Here is an 11,591-nt window from a genome sequence, read left to right as displayed (position 1 = left end):
TGGAGGGAGGGCTAATCAAAATCTAAGAAGATATAAATAAATCATATGGAATCCTACTTTTTTGGACCACGGAATACTAAGGAGCTGTAAATTGTTGCTAGAAAATTTTCAGTGCCAGGGATGGGATACCTTCCAGGGAGTTGTTGGACAGGGAGGTCCCTGATGCCCCAAAAACATCATAGGCAATTGCCGAGGCCCTTGGTTTCCCACCAGAAATCAATGGTAAGACACTATTGCTGAAGACTCTACATACTTGGGCTGCAAGGCCACTGAGAAATCCTGCTGGAACTGAGCTGATAACCTCCTCCATGTAGACCAGCTGACAGAAAGTTGGAAGAAGCCATGGTGCATGCAGTTCAATGGAAGAAAGAGATACCGACAGTGAAGATATTCAACAGTGGACACTGCAAGCCTTATAATTGGCCAGCCAGGCCAAATGAGCCAATGGGTGCAATAGTGACACATCTATCATGGTGGAAACCAACTGCCCTCTAATTGGAGTGGAGGCCCGTTCCATGGGAGGGAATGCATCCCTGATACTGAAAACTTAAAACAGGGGTAGTCATGAGCCCTAGGGGTGTAATGTCTGCTGTTGTCTGGCTAAATGTATATAGTATGCTAATCAAACTTCACAGTAAGCACTTCTGTTAATGTTCATATACTTATATTAATGCTACTCTCACTTTTAGTAGAGAATCTTCTCTAGTTAGATGGCAGAGACCTTGAGACAACTCAGAAGATATCTTGGTGATGGAAAGAAATGACTGCAGTGCTCAGTACTGCAATATCTCTATCACACCTTCCAAGGTTCAGGGTCTAATGTGGAAGAGGTGGTGGAAAGAATGTAAGAGCCAAAGGAAAGGTAGGACTCCTTACAACGTGCTCCCCCCAGACACAAAATGGCTTGGATATCCATGACCTCACAGTGCCTGGCACTACCTACACAAGGCCATCATAATAGGAAGAAAAGATCATGACATCAAAATAAAAGAAAGACTGATTGAGATGGGGAGGGGATATGATGGAGAATGGAATTTCAAAGGGGAAAGTGGAGGGAGGGAGGGCATTACCATGGGATATCATTTACAATCGTGGAAGTTGTTAATAAAGAAAGAGACTAATTGAAAGAGGGGGGGATAAAAGGGAGAGTGGTTTTGTGTAGGGGAAAGTGGGGGAAGGAAGGGAATTATCATGATTTATTGTCTATAGTTATGGAAGTTGTCAATTTTAAAAAAGTTTTAAGTAATTGTTAAAAAAGAATTTTCAGGTTCCATATTTCCCAAAAAATACCCTCCTCATGGCGTGATTAATTCAAACTTGATAGTAATAACTTTAAATATCCTTACCCCAGTAAGGATAGCAAATATTAAAAAAATTAAAAAGAAAACAAATGTTGGTGAGGCTGTGGAGAAATAGGAACTCTCATTCACTGTTGGTAGGAATATAAGCTGGTACAACCAATGTGGAAATCAATATGGAGACTCCTGACAAGGATCAATATAGTGTTACCAACAGATCCTGTTATTCCTTTACTGGGCATTTACCCTAAAAGCTCCACACCTCATTTCAAAGATATTTTCTCAACCATGTTTATAGCTGCTCAATTCATAATAGCTAAAAACTGGAATCAACCCAGGTGCCCATCATTAGATAAGTTGGTAACCAAAATGTGGAATACCTGCACAATGGAATTCTACTCAGCAGTAAGAAAAAAAAAATGGCTCGTCGAAATTTGTAGAAAAATGGCCAAACTTGGAGTAGATTATCCTATATGAACTCCCACAATCACAGAAAGACAACTGTCTATGATCTCACTCATCTGCAGCTCCTAACCTGGATCAGCCCAACTTGCTGGCATACCTGAATATGATCTTGAGGCGTGGACATTAAGAAGGGTAGGGCTTAGGGAAAGGGAAAGGGTAGAGGGCACACAAAACTGAACAAAATTGAACTGGTACCATAGAATCCTATTTACTAGAAGTCAGACTAAAAGGTGAAACCTTCAAGGGGACTTTAGGGGTAGCACCTAAGTCAAAGGACCCTGGAGAGGGTGAGACAAAACCTAACCTCAAATTTCTCCTGTTTCTCTTTCTTCTCTTTTTCATTTTTCTTTTCCCTTGGCTCTGGCCTATAATTCCCTGTATCAGGATGTGTTCTACATCCATAATGGGCTGTTGATCAGAGAGACCTACTAGATCTCCCAAAACAATCAAGATATACTTCTGTCAGAGCACTTGATTATCCACCAGAGGTTAATGGTGAGACCCTACTGCTGAGGACATCATACACTGTCAGCATGGACCATGGAGAGACCTAGTTGGAATCTGGAGGAGAGCCAATCCCCAGACAATTAGCCCATCTAGTGCTAAAAGGTGCTACATGAGCTACCATGGGAAAGTGGCCAACATCTGTCCAAGCAACTCAAAGTCTAAGTGACTCAGATACAAACAACCTGACATGGTACTCACACAAGTGCGATAGTGGCACACAGCCATGGCAAATAACCAACTGCTCTTGGATTGGCTAACAGTCCTGCTCAGTGGAAAGCAAATAATATCTGCAACTGGGAAACAATTCAGAATCATATTCAGGTAATGATTCTGATTTCCATTGTCTAGCTCCCACTAACCTTAGACTATAAGAGGGTCTATAACATTTTAATTCTTTCTAAATTAATAGTGGTTATCCTGTTTAACCAGTGCTGACTTCATTCTCCATTGGAGAATCTGCTTCACTTTTCCAGGTATGAGCTGGACCTGAGGAGAGAAAAGACCCAGCACATTCCACCCCAGTCCCAGCTGAAAGCACAGAGGAATTGGGGGGAAATGAGCAAAAGAGCTACTTTCTTAGTGAATCTGATATCAGCACAAGGGTGATGGAGATAGATACTGAGGACCCTCAATACCTACCAAACCAGAGATTCAGAGGTTCCTAAGAGCCCATCACTGAAGTAGACTGAACATGAAGTAGACCCAACATAGCTCAGGGAATTTTGTGGAAGAGGGAGCAGAATAATTGTTAGAGCCATAAGTTAGGACATTTTGCACAGAGACATTGACTCTCCCCCTGCCATCATGCATGACATTCCTCATGATGTTGACTTGCATCCTCAACAAGGAAGGCCTCTTCAGAAAAGGGGCAGGGAGGAGGGGAAGGATGGTACCAACATGTGTTGTTTACATACAAAATATGTCCATATCTAATAAAAAATGTTACTTAAATTTAAAAAGAGAGAAAACTGTTTTCACACCCCGCGCTTACTCTGTGTGAGCAGTACTAATAACTGTTAACTTGTTCTATAAGTGTGGTCCTTGTGATGGTGGAGGAAGCCGGGGAAACCCAAATAGTATCTGATAAATTGATGTGCTCACATCCATATATTCATGTCTTCTCTGAGAACTGTAACTCAGATGGAAAGTGAAGAGGTTAGAACCCAAAGAGGTGTTCTTCTCTCTTTTAGATGCCCTATCTCTCTTCTGATAGACCATCACTAGCCTATAAACAGATGGAACCTTAATCATTGTAGAATTTTCATCTACTTTTTGTAAGGATATAAATCTTACTTCTTACATATAAATTCAGAAGTGGATTTGCTGGATCATATAGCAGTTCTATTTTCAGCTTCTCAGAACCTCCATGATTTCCATAATAACTACACCAGTGTACATTCCTTTCAACAGTAGATAAGGGCTGCTTTCCTAGCATTTTCACTAGCATTCAGGCTGTCTTCTTTAGGTTGCTGCCACATCTCCCTTTCTTATCATTTTTATTTCACTTCCAGCCTTTGGAAGACAGTATATTCTGGGAGAAAGCAGTGAATGTTTCTATAGAGGACCCAATCTTCCCACTGAATTCTTCAATTCTTTTTTAAATGATCTTTAATTTATGAAAATATTGCAAATTGGTCATAATACTATTAGGTTATATGCTTATTCTGCCTCTCTCCCTCAGCACCCCTATTCCACTGAGGGCCCTTATCAGTGGGGTTATTGGTAGTCATTGTGGGGTCATAATTGCACTAATCAGTTTCTGGGGAGAGGAGGAATGACAACATCTCAGTGTACATCTTCCCATCCAGTGGCTCTTATACTTTTTCTTACCACACTTCTGCAATGTTACCTGAGCCTTGGAGGGTTTGTTATAAGTCTCTTTTAGTGTTGAGCTTTCATCAACCTCTGATTTTCTGCTGTTATGAGTATTGAGTCTCTTCAGTGTCTACTGCTGTTGCAGTCAGGTTCTCATTGCTGGCAGAAAACACCCGACCAAGAACAGCTTGGGGCAGTGAGGCGGGGGGGTTACTTAGGCTTGCAGACTCAAGGGAAAGCTTCAAGATGGCAGGGGAAAATTGGCATGAGGAGACAGTGGATATCACCTCCTGGCAAACATCAGATGCACAACAGCAACAGGAGAGTGTGCCAAACACTGGCAAGAGGAAGCTGGCTATAACACCCATAAGTCTGTCCCCAACAATACACTGGCTCCAGGAGACTCGAATTCCCAAATGCCATCAGGCAGGGACCAAGCATTAAGAACACCTAAGTGTATGAAGGACACTTGAATCAAACCATCACATCCCATCCCAGCCACCATAAACTGATAACTGTACATGATGTAAAATGCATGCATTCCTCCAGCTTTAAAAGTTACCACAAGTTTTATCATCCCCAATTATGTTCAAACATCCCCGTAGTCCAAAGTCTTTTAACTGAGCTATAATTCCAAAAATAAACAAAAACAAAACCATAATGACACAGAATAAACATTCACACTGCAAAAGATGGCACTGGGCCTAGCAAAGAAATGCTCAACAAATACAAGATTTAAACAGCACAAACACCAAACTCTGTAGCTCCAAGTCCAACAACTCTAAACAGTGACAAGTCTCTAAGTCTGATAATTCTAGCCAGTGACAAGCCTCTGGAGTTCCAATTCTGCCCCTCCAGCTAGGCTACTCACAGTCCCAGAAAACTTCATCCAGTGCAGGCAGCTCTCCTTGGCAGCCATCCCATAGCCCCATGGGCCTCCACTGCAACCCACAGTTCATCCTCATGGCTCCATTGGGTTTCCACACAGGTAATCCAACAAGCCTGCTTCACAATGCCCATGGAAACCTCCAAAATACAAAACCATGCTGCAGATTCAATAACTCTCTCTCTCCTGTATTTGTTATACTCTATAATACCAGGTTGCCTGCCAATCTATTAATCTAGAGGGGAAAAAGCAGACTTTGATGAACAGGTCACTCATTCAGCCCCCTTCAAAAGACTCTGCATTCTTTCTGCTATCCCAGTGTAGGACATCTGGCCTAATTTCAATGGCTATGAACTCTCATACAATTGCAGCTGAACAGGGAGCAGTTTGGGCCCAAACATCTCATTTCTGTGCATTATCCCTCTGTTCACACCTGTCCATTTCTACACAATGCAACCCTACACAATTTCTCAGAACAGGGACATAATGGCAAGCCTCTCACACAAACTGCTTCCAGCACAATCCAGGCAAAGCTTTCTCTCAACTTCATAAGCCAAATCTCACAGTCCATAGTTCTTATTGCATTCAGGTTTCTATCTGCAAAGATCCCACTTCTCTGTACCAACCTTACTGTTGCAGTCAGGTTTGTATTGCTGGCAGAAAACACCTGACCAAAAGTACTTTGTGGGGAAAAAAAAAAAAAAAAGATTTATTTTGTCTTAAAGACTCAAGGGAAGGCTCCATGATGGCAGGGGGGAAAATGATGACATGAACAAAGGGTAGACATCACCTTCTGGCCAATATCAGCTACACAATAGCAACAGAAGAGCATGTCAAACACTGGCAAGAGGAAACTGGTTATAACACCTATAAGCCCACCCCCAACAATATACTGCCTCTAGGAGACTCCAATTCCCAAATTGCCATTAGCTGGGGACCTAGCTTTCAGAATGCCAAAGTCCAGGGGGGACAAGTGAATCAAACCACTGCAACTACCATAACCTAGAGGAAGTTCTCAGGCTAGCAGTGAGGGGGCACTCACACTTAATTCACCTCTTCCTCTGTAACATTTCTTGGGCCCTGGAAGATGTGAGAGCTGATTTCTCTCATGCTAGGCAGTCCACTTTCTCTTTTTGTCATTCTGATGGGTCTTCCTGCCCACTAAATTCTTATGTACCATATTTACTACAAAACGGAGAGTGTACCTTATTTTTGAGTTATTTATTCTACAGATTGTTTTATAAGTGACCCTTCTTAGGACTGTTCTGTTCATATTCCTTTGGTGAGGATATTGATATTCATGGGAATCCTACTCACATCTTTAAATATGTAAATTATATGGCTTTTGTTTTTATCTATTTGATTTAAAAACAACCAACCTTAATTATAGAAACTAGACTAATGCATTCTAGATCAAACCTAGAGGATACCATTTTAGACTTTATGCAAGGCTTCAAATAAATAGCATATATGTTATATGACTAAAATGTACCCTAGAAATTCAGCCCCCAAGGAGAATAAACAAAAGGATCCAATTAAGTGCTTCTCTGACTTTGTCTTGGTTGGTAAGTGCTTGGTTACTTGAACATTTTTATTTGAATATACATGGGAGTCTCTCATACCATAAGGAAAGGAGAAACCCCAGCCAGCAGTGGCCAAGAGCAATCATTACATAAGCATGAAGCTTCCAGGACTGTGGAACTGGCAAAAGACCACACCCATCATATATTCCAATCAATTCAGAGATGGAAGAAAGCAGTAGCATTTTATTTAAGTCAACTCAGAGTTGAACTTAAACTTAAGGGACATGTGAAGGCCCAGACTTTATTACAATTGCATAATAAAATGGCACAATTGATTTACTTAAACATTACCTTACTGACAATACAAATGTTCATATACTAAAAACATTAACCTGAAAAATAGCAATAAATTACCTTCAGAGGGACATGTTGCGGTCTCTTTATATCATCAGTGAAACCATGCCATCCGCTGTCTAATGTAATAACATGCATCCAGATTCTGCCTCACACACACTTAAAGTACTTTTGGAGGATATGAGAAGCTTTTCTTCTAAACAATCAGTCGATAAGATTCCACTCTGAGAATCATAAGCATCCAGAGAGAGCTGTTCACCTCTTTTGAGTCAAGTCCTAGATATTTATAGAGCAAGCAAGGTCTCATTGCTTCACAAGAAACCTGGTTTTGGTTCCTTTTTTCCCTTTCTCTTTTTACTCTTTCCACTGAAAATCAGCCATCTGTTAAAGGAGATATACACATATATACATATAATGCATTTTAATCTGGCAAATGAAGACTTAAAAGCCAAGACTCTTTTAATACTAATCTACTGCTTAAAATGCAGAAAAGGAGAGGAAGAGAGAGAGAAAATGAGAGAGAGAAAACAGCTCTGTAGAATAATACAAAGAGAATACCTATGAGAGTGAAATGGGTTCTAAGAGTCATAAGAGCCTTGGCATGACCAAAAGAGACATTGAATGATGGGCTGGCTCAAGCATGTCTACTGATGCGCAGTAGAGGAGGGCAGGGGTAGCACAGAGGCTTAGAAGAAAAAAGAAACTGAAAAACTAAAAAAGAAACAAATATTAGGAAAACATGTATGATGATACAGTGATCGCAAAGCAGAGCGAAAATGAGATTCAGAATGGTAGAGATTAGTACTCAAGCACTTCTAGTGAAAGAACTTACTCAAAAGTGAAGCAATGAAAAATTTGTTTTTGAAAAACCCAAAATATGAAATTGGCTCTGGTTGCTTATCAGAAATCAGTGTAACTTCAAAATATCCTACCTTTTCCAGGAGAAGTTGTAAAATAGCAAAGTTGACCCATTAAAAAAATGAACATCAGGCCATATAGTCCCTTCATGGCAGCTGTAGGGACTTGTGTATGCAGTTGTGACTGAGCCGCAAGCCTGGGCAGGGAGGGGCGGGGGGGGGGGCATCTCCATATCCATGGTGCTGTGTGGTGCTGAGCCCACCCTGAATGGAGGACAAGTTATTTTCTGGGCCAGAGCATGCTCCAAAGTTTCTAGGGCCAATGTTGCTCACTCATTGTACATCGTAGAGGACACTATTGTGGACCTGCAGTCTCAGACCATGACCATTTTCACCTGGTTACAGAGGGAGCCAGGTAGCTTTGTTAGGTTAGGTTCTTAAGGATTATTGGACCCCAAAAGCAAAGGGCAGAAATGTCCTTAAGTCTGCCCTTGCAATCTTCACTTTGCTGGAGATCAGAGAAGGATCACTCCTCTCCTTCTCTCTCGCTTTCACTCTCTCTCGCTCTTGCTCTCTCTCTCTCTTTCTCTCTACATATATATATAATTTTTAGTTTATTTGTCTGAGGGGGGAGAAAGAAAGAAGCAAATAGAAAATTGGCACATCAGGACCTCGAGTCACTGCAAATGAACTCCAGATGCATGTGCATGTGGCTTATGTGGGTCCTGGAGAGTCGAACCTGGGTCCTTTGGCTTGGCAGGCAAAAGCCTTAACTGCTAGATCTGTTCTTCCATAAAACGGTCTGAGCCCCTCTCTGATAAGAAGCTCCCCTTTCCTAGAATTTAAATCTAAACCTGGCATTGTGGTTGGCTAAGTTCAGCCCCAAAGCTTGGCTTCATTACTGACTCAGCCTTCTGAGTACACACCAATTAGCTCTCACTCTGGCTTACCTGAGCCCAAAGGTTAAGCCCACCTCAATAAGGTTACAAGTAGATGTTTACCAGGTGCTCAGACTTCCCTCTCTCTCTTTTAATTTTTTATTATTTATTTATTAATTTATTGGCTCAGCATCTCTCTTGAGCTTCCAGATTCCTATCCTAGTAAGCTTCCCCTCATCTTATTCTAAATGGGGAGACCACCTCCTACTCCCACATGGGCTCTCTACCCTCTCCTGAAGGTCACATGATAGGAGCTTTCTGCACTTTCTTCTCTTTCCTCCCCAAATCCCTTTTCATCTTTTAGTCCCACGTTCACTTCCCACATGGGTTCTTGGGCCACATGGGTGTACCCATTTTCTCTTCTTCACTCTGTGGACCCTCTGTCTCCCTCATATATTCCTGAATAAAACTGTAATGGTTCACAAATTACCCTCTTAAGTCTGGTTTATCCAATTTTTTTGTTTAAAAATAGACATAAACTCAGGGTTTGGAGTTCAAGGACTTTCTCTTAACCCCACAGACTCCATTACAGAACCCAGCCCAGCTGATGATGTTGGAAGAATGGTGTGTTCAATGTACGAATTCTGACAAAAGCTGGACCTAAATCCACCGGGAAGCCTGGCTGTCTTATAGTTTATTGAAGGCCTCTAGAGCTGCCCAGGAATTTGGTCTTGCCCTGTTCAAAAGCAATGTGACCAAGATAATGAAGGGTTTTGAATACAATTTCACCAAGCTGCAAGGTGAGACCCCTTCCCAAACACTTGTTGAGATAGCCAGAGAGGCCAAGAGGAAGGTGAAGGAGACTGCACTGTCAGCTACTGAGAAGGCCAAGAAACTTTCCAATAAGGCGACCCCCCAATAGCAGCAGCAGCACTTTGTGTAGCTTGCCTGCCAGTGCAGCTCAGCCCTCTCTTCTTCTCCCATTGTACCTTAATTACTAAAAATAAACTTCCAGGCCTCCATGCTGCAGGGGTAGCAGGCTGTGCAGCTGTCCTGTTCATCGTCTCCACGTACCAGGCTTGGTGACCACGCTGAGAGCACAGACGGCTTGTTCCCCCAACGGGCATCAGACGGTGCGGAGAAATTGTGACTTGCCCAAGGTCACAAGCAGTGCGCAGGTGAAGTGGCAATAAATGATAGACTTTAAGCTCCTTGAGCACAGGGTTCCTTGTCTTATTCTCTGATATGTACCAAGTCGCTAGAATATTTGTCACATAATATCATTCAATAAATACTTGTTGGATTCAATAGCAGCCCACACACACACACAAATAAAAAGATCATCAACAAAATCCTGTGTTAGTTACTTTTCTCATACTAAACAAAAATAGCTTACATAATGAAGGGTTCATTTTGGCTCATGATCGAAGATAGCCAGCCGGGTGGAATGTGAGGACAACTGTCTGCAGTCAGAAAGCATAAAGCAATGAATGGTGGTGCTCACTTGGTGTCCCTTCCCCCATTTTTATTCCACTCCAGTCCATAGGATGGTCTTGCCCACATGCAGGGAGGTCTTCCCCACTCACATAAGCCTCTCTGGAAACACTCTCAAAGACATGCGAGAAGTGTGTCTTCTTCTAGGTGATTCCAGATGCAGTCAGGTTGATAATAAATATTAACTATCAGAAACCCAAAGTGCAACTTTCTTAGATGATGAAAGCAGTCAACAGTCTCAAGAATTTATGTTCTTCTTATTAAACATGTTTAGAAAAATAATATGTGAATATGACTGAGATTTTACAAACAGCCACTTCAACAGAAGCGTGTTAGAAAGGAAAGAAATATATTACCTTAGCTAGAAGGATTTTCATGAGATATATTTGTAAATCCCAGGAAGGAGATGAGGTATTCTGAAATCTACTAAAGTAATATTAGGATTCTCCAGCAATTAGTGGGTGAGTATCTCAAAAATTATATTCAATTGTTTCTCAAAAAAATATATACTTTAAAATCATGGAACTTCAGATTAATTATTTTAATAGAGTATATGGTAGGGACCACTTTTGACGTTCTACTCATACATGTGAGTGATACACAGTGACATCTAGTGGCCACATACCTAAACTGATGATTGTAACTTTTGGAGAAATGTTTGATTGCATTATTCCGTAAATTTAAATAACAGTAAAGAATAAAATAAAAAGCAGTAGTAATTTTATCAAAATCCTAAATTAAATTTCCATGAATCATCTCACTAAAATGAGGCATTTTTGTTCTAAAATATTTTATTTATTTATTTGAGAGAGAAAAAGAGAGGAGAGATAAAGGAAGAAGAGAGAGAGAGAGAAATGGGCATACCAGGGCTTCTAGCCACTGCAAACTCCAGACCCATGTGCCACCTTGAGCTTCTAGCTTACCTGAGTACTGGGTTCTTAGGCTTTGCGGGCAAGCACATCAACTTTTAAATCGTCTCTCCAGCCCAAAATGAGGCTTTTTAGTATCCTATTTTGAGTGGCTCTATTCAGAAACAGAATGTTCTAACAGAATGTGCATAAGTGTTCCATGTTAGTTGATTCAACTTAAAAACATGGTATTGGCTGAAGAAGCCCTGAAAGTCAAAATAAAATATGCATTTGTAATCTTTCTTTACTCTAGACACAATGAATCACTACTCTTTCAGGGTGGAAGGGAAATTTGAGCCACATGTCATTAATTGTTGGTCCTTTCAAGAACTCTGTCATGTTGAAAACATGTTGGCTTCTGCCGCGAGGTGAATGGTAGGAGCAGTAACTAAATTAGGCTTGTTAAATGGAAACCCATGCCTTGCCCCAGTGGTCAGTTCACAACGCTTTACATGGTAAACCCATTGAGTGTGCTTGGAAGGAGCTGCTCGGGACCTTCTGAGTGGCTGTTGTTCTCTGTTGGGCATTAACCTAAGACAAAAAGGCTTTTGCGAACAACTTCCAGTCAAAACGATGTCTGCCTAACAGAGCCGCGCCTCCCTGAGA

The sequence above is a fragment of the Jaculus jaculus genome, chromosome 13 (assembly GCF_020740685.1).
Source record: "Jaculus jaculus isolate mJacJac1 chromosome 13, mJacJac1.mat.Y.cur, whole genome shotgun sequence".
Classification (NCBI taxonomy): Eukaryota; Metazoa; Chordata; class Mammalia; order Rodentia; family Dipodidae; genus Jaculus; species Jaculus jaculus.
Note: the sequence above shows the minus strand (reverse complement) of the source record.